The sequence below is a fragment of the Hetaerina americana genome, unplaced genomic scaffold (assembly GCF_022747635.1).
Source record: "Hetaerina americana unplaced genomic scaffold, ioHetAmer1.1.p SCAF_46, whole genome shotgun sequence".
NCBI classification, from domain to species: domain Eukaryota; kingdom Metazoa; phylum Arthropoda; class Insecta; order Odonata; family Calopterygidae; genus Hetaerina; species Hetaerina americana.
This window is the reverse complement of record NW_027287052.1, coordinates 1,184,430-1,194,697: the sequence shown is the minus strand read 5'-3', so window position 1 is coordinate 1,194,697 and position 10,268 is coordinate 1,184,430.

The following is a 10,268-nucleotide window of genomic DNA, read 5'->3' as shown; positions in this document are numbered from 1 at the left end:
GCCTCTCCATACAAATCACAACTTTACTTCCCATGCAGCAATAATTCTTTCTTCAATTCCGCATACTTCCCTCTTTGATTCATTCCATCCAATATCCTTATCCTCTTCCTTCCCCTTCCTCATTTGCCTAACATTCTCTCCTCTATCACAGTCTTCAACATCCCACTGCCGATCAGTATGCTTTGCATCCATTTCTCCTTCCTCCTTAGGATTTCTCCCAACGAATCCCTCTTCTTGCCCACCTTGCCTAGTACTTCCTCATTTGTTTTCCTTTCCGTCCATTTCACCTTCCCCATCCATCTCCACACCCACATTTCAAAAGCCTTCAATCTATGTCCATCATCTTGCTTCACAGACAATGTTTCCCCACCTTATAAAACCACACTCCATGTCAACTTTTCAATATTCTTTTCTTAAATCCTTGCTCAAATTATCATCAATTCCCTCCTCCTTTGTGAAAGCTTCCATGCCTAATGCATTTCTTCCTCTTATTTCCATACTACTTGGACCATTTTGGTCCAAAACACTTCAGAGATGGGTTAACTGTTTCATTTGCTCAAGTTTACAAACTTCTATTTTGATACTTGGTTTAAATATTCTCTTTCCTGAAAACTAAATAACATTTTGTTTTCTTTGCATTTATTCTCATCCGAAAGGTATCCCAACTGAATTACCACTGTACTCAGCCACTCAAACAACCAATTGGATGACTGGCTTACTAAAGTGTGATCCTACTCCAACCTAACTGATTTTATGAATGCTGATTTTCATTCGTATCTCCAATTCTTCCCGTGCCACTTTCACCAATTTCTCCACTTATACGTTCAAAAGCATGGGTGATATCGGACCCTTATTCCTAACACATCTCTTTTCCCCACCAAGCTCACCTGAACAGCCTGTGACATTTATGGTTGCAGATGAGTTGCCCATCCCCCTAATCTACTTCTATCTTCTGAAATGCAGTCATCAATGATACCCAATCAATTCAACAAATCAATGAATGAAATACATCCTAATTGTAGTCTTATGCTCCTCTTTGTGGGTCGCGGTAGTGCAGTGGGTAGAGCGTTGGACTGCTGACTGGGGGGTCCCGGGTTCGATTCCCAGGCAAGGCACTTTGGGCACCTGCAGCAATACCCAAGCTAAAGTGATTTTTCGGGTACCAGATCTTCCTGGGAAAACATAACCGGCACAGGGAAAGGAACTGGCCCCCATACCCTGATGTGTGAATTTTCACACCCCGTATAGGGCTTAGTACTGGGTGACCATCCAGACTGGGTACCATCACCTACTAAACCGACCTTCGGGTTGTTTACTGTGGTGTGTGCTCCTCTTTATTAGTGACGGCGTCAGGTGAGCCTCTCCCCATCCTGTGCCCGAATTGATCATCCCCTAAGTAATCATATTCCTCGCTCTCCATCCTCTTATCTGTGAATAATTTTACTTGCTTGTGAAGTCAAACTTATTGTTCTATTGTCCTCACATTTGGTTGTCTTTCCCTTGTTGCTATTTTTTCTGGCATCAATATGGTTGCCTGGCCTTATAATCTGCTCTATGTTCATCATAGTAGCTTTTAGCATATTTAATTGAGGCGGGATCCTGATGTTTTCCTTAACTGTCCTTATAATGTGAAACCATCATTAAGGGCCACCCAATCCCCAAATCCACCCAAAGGGCCACCCACCCAAAATCATTTCTGTCACCCACACAGCTCTACAGTTTATCAGAGTGAATTAACCCTTCCCCAATGCCAATGTTGCAATCGTTTTAGATATAAAAGAAATTTCATAACTTCATTGTTAATGATTGTAAACATTCATTCAAATTTATTTTGTTTTGGAATGTTTGTATGTGTATGAATGAAATTATATGTGAATAATTTTAAATGGCATAAATTATGTATGTGAACATTTAGTTCAAAATAAGTTTTTTAAATATTTTTAAACAACTCTTGCTTGAATGTCTGTAATATTATTATTACCCTGAAGTCGACTGTTGATTTTTATTACAAGAACTGAGATTTATATTTAATTAAATATTCATAGTTATATTCCTTCTGAATATTACAGTGAGAGTTAGTTGAAACAATTTTGTGAGAGTAATAAGAGATGAGTACAAGTTGACTTTTGTGGAAACTGAAAATTTATTCAGGGAGAGAGATTAGTTAATAGTTTCAGGCGTAACTTTGTGGAATTGTTCCATAATGAATAATGTTCGAAAATGAAACTGTGTAACTCCACATGAAAAATAAGCTGTATTGTGACCCAGGTTTCACTGTGGTGCAGCACCTTAAGGCAAAGAATCCAAACATACTTACACGGTGCAGCAACATAACTTACTTTTTTATAAAGCTAAACTCCTTTACAAAAGAAGAAATGTTACTGCACCCTGTGCAGTATATGTATATAACCTACATGTACATGCATGTACATGTAGGTTATATATATATAATATTTTATATATAATATATATATATATTATATATATATATATAAATACATAAATATATATACAGCCTATATATATTATATATATATAAATAAATATATATACAGCCTATATATATATATAATATTATATATATATAGGCTGTGGGGGTGGGTTGTAAAGTCTTCCGGCCAAATCCTCCCACATTAATGCTACGAATTAGTCCATAAAAACTATTCCTCCTACCTTTTCCTAAAGCTTTAAGTAGTTCCGCGGGAATGTTGTCTACCTTATTCGATTTCAATTCCCTTGATACCCTTTCTATCTCGCCATTGAGTAATCTTTACGCACATGACATTTCAAGCGATGCATATAATGACTACGCAAATGAAATTTAATGCAAAATAATTCATTACTTTAAATTTTTATCATACACTGGATCATCTACGTACTCCAAAGAATCTCCGCAAAACGAGAAGCAAAATGCGTCCAGTTTGATGTGTGTGTGGCTGTGTATTTTTCTCTTTTGCGCGAGCACGCAATTCGCGATTAAATGACAAGAGATCGGCAGTTCAGCCGCGATCCTTCGTTCTGTTTTGCTTCTCCAAACGAGACGTTATCTCCATAAGCTTGCGAAATAAGTTTTTGAAGTGGGCTGTCCATTCGGACTAATATTGGTGTTTGTAGTTGGCCATTTCATTATAATTACCTGGTTACACATTGGAAGGAGGGGGATGTGGGTCACCCCGGGCGGCACTTCGAGCCCAATGCAGTGGTCATGGACTCGTAGTGCGACCCCCCAATTGGGGTACAGAGGGAAATAATGGAAATAGGGGAGAGGCAGCACATATCCTAGCCAACGAGTACAGATATTTTTGAAACCAGAGCGAAATCAAAATCAATACTCCCTACATGAAATAAGTCATTTATCTATTCTACCTATCGCCGCCTTTCCTCCTTTTATCACAATTAACGTCTCTCGAGATGCACAATTAGCTCTGGAGATGCACCATCAGAGGTCAATAGTGATCTACGTAGACTGTACAATAAACACAGGAACTGGTGCAATCTGGCGGCCATGACGCGGACTACAGCCCCTCCCACTAGCGGCGCTGGTTGCTTGAGACCCAATGAACCGTCTGTTCTTGGCGGATCGTCGAGCTGTGCGTATGGTGCCAGTTATGTAAGTTTCTGTTGTCCTTGTTTTTACTGTTGTGTCGAAAATGGAAATAGACAAAATCACGGAGCAATGAATCAACATCAAATGTTTGGTGAAGTGCGGTAAAAGTTATCAATAAATGACTGAAATGTTGACAGCTGTTTACGATGGGTGATAACGCCCTGAAGAAATCATCCGTTTTCAAGTGGGTTAAGCCTTTTGAAGATGGCCGGCAAGACGCCATGGGTGATGCAAGGCCGGGACGACCTTTGACCACCTGTGTTGACGACAACATTGATCATGTGCGGTCCCTTGTCCTTACCAATCGTCGAAAAACTGTCCAAATGATAGCTGATGAACTGAATTTAGGAAAATCAACAGTGCACACTATTTTAACCGAACATGATGGATGGATGCTTCACCATGACAATGCACCCGCACATTCAGCATTGATTGTTCGCTAGTTTCTGGCAAAAATTTCAATCACCATCCTTGAACTTACTTACTCGCCAGATCTCGCCGCCTGCGACTTTTTCCTATTCGCAAAATGCAAAAATGTGATGAGGGGACATCACTGGGAGGATGTGGACATAATAAAGCAAGAAACGACGAGAAAACTAAGAAGCCTAACTGCCAAGAGGACTTCCAAGGGTGCTTTAAACAGCGGAAAAGAAGAAGATGGAATAAGTGTATAGCCTACGAATGGAGAGTACTTTGAAGAAGGGGACAAAATCGATGTGGACTAAATTTTGCGAAATAAAGTTTTTATGGCCCCAGTTCGCGTATTTCTTGGACAGACCTCGTACCTGGACGAATGTGTTCCACTGTTCCCGTATTTTCGAACGCTCCTCTTGGTTGCATCCTGCAACTGCTGCAACCCACTCAACCCACGCGTACTCGTCGCGAACATCACCCCCCGATTTGTGGTGAGAACACCGGAACACTCACCTCCCCCTCTCCTCTATCCATTTAGTCGCGAAATGGGGTGGGAAAGTTGATCACAATGAGTGTCTTGGCAAAAATTACGGTCGCCAATCATCTCAAGTCATCTTTCGTGCTATGCGTACGTACGGAATACTGATGCCTCTTGAGGTGTTTGATAATATATTGACACATTATTAAATATATTGATAGACTGATTCACTGATGGATGGTGCTTATCTATTGAAAGTGGTAAAGGTAGGAGATCGACCTAGATGCGTATTTGAATTAATCCAAGATTGAATTGATTCTCATGAATTAAATGAAGATTGGCATTTGATGAATTTTCCTACACCCAAGTGCATGAGGATTCATAATTACGATTTTCTACAACACATCTATTATGAAAGTTACAAATTCTCTTAAGATTTACACTCACAACTTTCGTTGTTTTATCCCAAATTTCTGCATGAAATACTTTGGAGACAGAATAGCAAAGTCGACAACAATTATCGGACATTATATATACTATATATATGCTTTCGTAGATTTCATTACTTCTATATCTTCAGATGAAGACGGATTGTTTCCGTCGAAATATCAAGAAATAACGTGTGAGTGTTCTTCTTTTTTTTGTGTTTCTATATTGTGTGTTACTGTGTATTGTACTATATATATATATATATATATATATATATATATATATATATATATATATATACACATTCCCAAGGTGAAGTCAATCAGTGTATGGTTTGGTGAATCAGTAAAATTAAATGATTCATCGTACTTATACAAATAACGTCTACCTTATTTCAAAATACTTCTATGATTATGACACTAAAATATACGACCATGATATGAATGATACCTGTGTGTTTTTCCGGATAGAAGTACCATATCAATAATATGCCTGCTTGTAATATAAAAAGTGAGTCCTCATCACAGCTATAAAATATTCAAGAAAGACATTATTTATCAAATATTTAAGAAAGATACCAAATCATAAAGGGAGCAAACTTACAGCAATGGAAAATAATTACTTCAATTTCTTTGTCACTTGCCAAGAAAAACATTTTTAAATGTGTATACCCAGCATATAATGGTACATATATGTATGTATTTACGCTCGAGATGGCTTACGCGCCTTTGATTTGTTCACCACAAACTCCTTAGAGATGGAAGCTCTGAGTTTCAATTGCAAAATGAGAGGCATTTGCAGGTGCGTGTTATGATTGGCAGAGTTGGTGCGCCCGGTGGAAGCGATGAAGTAGCAGTAGGCCGTTGGGGTCACGGGGCCCGATTCAATGTCCTCGGAGGGCGTGATGGGCCCCATAACGCGAGGTCCACGACAGCCATCTCGGATAGAAGGAGAAAAAGGGTTAATGACTGAGACGGAGAGACCACCGAATTCACGCTTCTTGTCGTTTTCACCGCATCACCAGTCAAGATGTTATCCTCACAGGTTTTTAATCCGAGGTATTATAACTGTGGTCGCTCTCCAGGGTGCATTACATTCAATCATGCCAATCTTTTCATTCCATCCTCATGGCCCCTTGAACCAAAATCTTCCATCAGATGAGGGAGTGTTCTCTGAATGGGGTCAAGGGGGGGCGGGAGAGTAATAGAGGCGGAGGGGCGAGGAAGGGGTTGAAGGGGGGGAGGGGGAGGCGGCGGGACATTGGGGGATGAACGGAGGGAGTGAGTGGTGATTGAGGAGGCCCGAGGGTGGGTGAGTGGAGAGGGGAGGAGAGATTGAAGGGGAAGTAGTGGGGTAGAAAGGAATGTAGGTTTTCGTGGGGGTATCAATCAAATTACATTAATCCCCTTTCTTTCTTTAAATATACGTGGCCTGTCCAATAAATACGCGAACTGGTGCGATCTGGCTGCCATGAAAAGGCCGTTCGAACAGTTTTTCGGACAGAATTCGAAAAGTTTTTCGTCGAATGTCCAAATGATAGCAAATGAACTGAATATAGGAAAATGAAGATTGCGCATTATTTAACCGAACATTTGGGTTTAAAAAAAAGTGCAAAAATCGTTTCCAAGTTGCATTGATTGCTCGCCAGTTTCTGGCAAAAAATTCAATCAGCATCCTTGATCATCCTCCTTATTCGCCAGACCTCGCCCCATGCAATGACTTCTTCCTATTCCCAAAATGCAAATTTGTGACGAGGGGATATCACTCGGAAGATGTGGGAAGACACAATAAAGAAAGAAATGACGAGAAACCTAAAAAGCCTAAGTGCCTAAAGGTCTTCCAAGGATGCTTTAAACAGTAGAGAAGAAGATAGAATAAGTGCATAGCAACGAATGGAGAGTGCTTTGAAGGGGGCAAAATCGATGTGGGCTAAATTTTGCAAAATAAAATTTTTATGGGGCCTCAGTTCGCGTGTTTATTGAACAGGGTATTATGTAGTGAATAATGTGACAGAGCCAGCAATTTCACATCATCAACAACACCAAACCTTAATTTAGAAGCTCTTGGCAAATATGATTCCTTATGCAACTACTTTCACGAGGTCATACTGGTTTCCACAATGGTTCTCAGTGGGCACTATAGTATTACAACAATAAAAACCGATGCTTCTGGAGTTAATGGAATTAACAGTAAAGTTATAAAGAAAATACTTCGAATGATTGAGCGAATAATAATTAAGTCTTATTTTCTATGCAATATATTCATTATTTCTACACAATTCACTCCATAAAACGCTTCCCCGATATCTACGAAACAGACTAAAACATTCTGATTGTATTATATGTTTATATTGGTCACCTCTTAATGCAATCGCAATGGTATCACGCCTGCCTCTCTCCTTCCCAAACCCCAACTGATCGTCCTCTAAGTTATAATTTGCTCTGCTCTCCATTCTCTTATTGATGATCCCGAGGACTAATTTAGCCCGTGCAAAATCAAGCTAATTGTTCTGTATTCCTCACACATTGCTTCATTTCTCTTGTTTTAGAATAGGATCTGGAACAGATCTGACGAAATCTTCCGCCCAAATTCCTCCCCCAACAATTCATAAAAACTCCTTCTTCCCACTTTTTTCTAAACCCTTAAGATTTTGACGAGAATGGTATGTATCCCGGCATCCTTATTAATTTCAATTGCTTTAATACCCTGCCTATCTAGCCATCAAATATGCTTGGCCCTACTCTATCCTCGTATACGCCATATTCTTTTTCCATATCTATGATTGCTGATCTACTGAAGGAATATACAAATAGTAGTTTTTAGGGGAGGCGACCGACAGCTGAGGTAATTTGCGCCATAGGGGATGGACAGGAAAGGATGAAGGGTGGAGAGAAACCTGGCGTCAGCATTAGCCTTCTCTTTACGAAAGGCGCCAAGGAGTCCGCAGCTTAACGTCCCATCCGACGGACGGCGAACTCATCCAAAGTGCCCTCCACAAAGCACTTCAAGTAGGGATCGAGATACCTCTGAAAAATATTGCTGAACACCTCCGGGATTTGAACCTGGGCCCTCTAGGTGGGAAGCCAGTACGTTAGCCCCCGCGCCATCTCGATCCCCAGGAATATACAAGAATGGGGGAATGTTACTTTCACATGCCTTTAGGAGTGCTTCTGAAGGTCATTTTGTTTGTGGCCTACAAGCATGTTTGCATTAGTTTTCAGCCTGCCCACGTAGTTTTCCCCATTGAATTAGATGCTCGTTGAAAAAATTACGGGGGAGGAGGAGGACATATATTAGAAGGCTGGAGCGCCCCCCCCCATACAGTATAAGGCACTTTGCTTTATTCGTCTTACACGAATGCGATTGGGTGCCCTCTTGGATGACGATCAAGTATCGCATTCAAACTCCAGAAGACAAGGACATCCTTCGGCGGGTGCGACGGGTTCCATCTGCTGAGTCAGCGCGTTCGTTTTACACCCTTTGCCCTTCTGCAGTGCACGACGGAATACACTATACTTAGAATTATTGAGTGCCCTTTCACTGGAGTGCTGCAGTCCCATTGGTCTAATCGCGAATAATTCATCGCCCACAATACCCTTCAGATAATGACACTCAAAGACCTTTGAATCCCTTTGTAAAGAAGCGGTCAAAGATTAAAGATAGGGTTTCAAATGCAGTTCACAACCTCACTGATGTTGTCCCGAGAATGGAACGCATCTCGATAATGTCTAAGGGTCATTGCGTCTCGAGACGAAGCGAAGACGAGCCCCGAGTCAGACGCCCGATGCTCAGGTGGCCAAAGTGAAAAAGATTTTGGACTCTGACAGGCGTTTAACCATCGCCCTCATCAGTAAGGAGACCGACCTTTCAGTCGGAATCGTCCACACTATTGTAACAGATGGTCTTGCGATGAGGAAAGTGTGCGTGAAGCTAGTGACAAAGTCTTTAGCGAGGAACCAAAACTGTCGCGGGTGGAAATTTAGCTGCAGATAAAATTCAGCGTGGCAACGTTTTCTAACTCCTCCTACAGCCCCAACCTGGTTCCACCTGACTTTTTCTTGTTTTCGCGGATAAAGAGGGAGCTCAAACGATATCGGTTCGACTCCATCGAGGCGGTTCAAGCGGCTACGACAAAGGCTCTCAAGAGTATTCCGGAAACCGACTTCCAGCGGGATTTTGACGAGCCGCAGACGCGCTGAACGACAGGTGCATTGATGCAGGAGGAATGCATTTTGAAGATCATTGAGTAATTATAATGATAACTGCAATAAATTTTGATTTTTGGAACCAGTCCCGATACTTATTGTACAGACCCCGTTTATACATACATACATCCACATATACATATACATATACATATATATATATATATATATATATATATATATATATATATATATATATATATATATATATATATATATATACTATATATATATATATTAAGGTTACATCTACCATTATACATATACTCAAAGTAAATGTCAGTGATTAAAAAGAACAATAAAATAAGGAAAGTCTTAGCAAAGAATGAGGTTTGTGGGAAAAGCTAGGGAGAGCGTTGCATTGCTTACCAAGTAAAAACCCACGCAGGGAAACACCCACGAAGAGAATGGGGTGTGGAAAACCTGCGAAAACGACCGCATATCGTATTGGCATGGATAGCATGGCAGTGAACTCATAATTATCATTGATAATTTGGCTATGCGAAATATCTGCGCTAAACACGTCCCAAAGGTCTTTGGACGGACGAACAAGAGAGCAAAGTCGAGAGTGTCTCCATGCAAAGAACTTCTGCAACGTCATCGCGATGATTCCCTCAATCCCATTACAATCCCGACTTGGCACCAGCAGACTATTTCCTATTCCCTAAAGTGAAATCCTCCCTCAAAAGACACCACCACGGGACCCTAATTGCTGTCAAAGAAGATGCACACTTTTACCCTTAAGGACTTTCCAAGCTTGTACCCTTAAGGGATGTACCTTGAGGGATTTTTAGGCATCTTAGTAAATCTGAAATAAATCTATCCCCCCCCCCACCAGAAACTTGTCCCGATACTTTTTATGCAAACCTTATAGAACTGAGAGTAAGGGGAAGTTGCAGTTTGACGATGGGTCCGAATGGTGAGGAAGGAATGGTGACCACAGGTGAGAGAGAGAGCAACACGGGAATGGAAACAACGCGGAGTTCAGACGAAGCAAGGGCCGCTGAGGGCACTGATGATGGCGATACTAACGATAGTGATAAAAATAATGTCCTCATTTGAGACGAGATTAAGTCTAATTATTCACTTAACCCCTAACGAGAGAGAAAGACGAAAAACCTGTTCTTAGAATTAC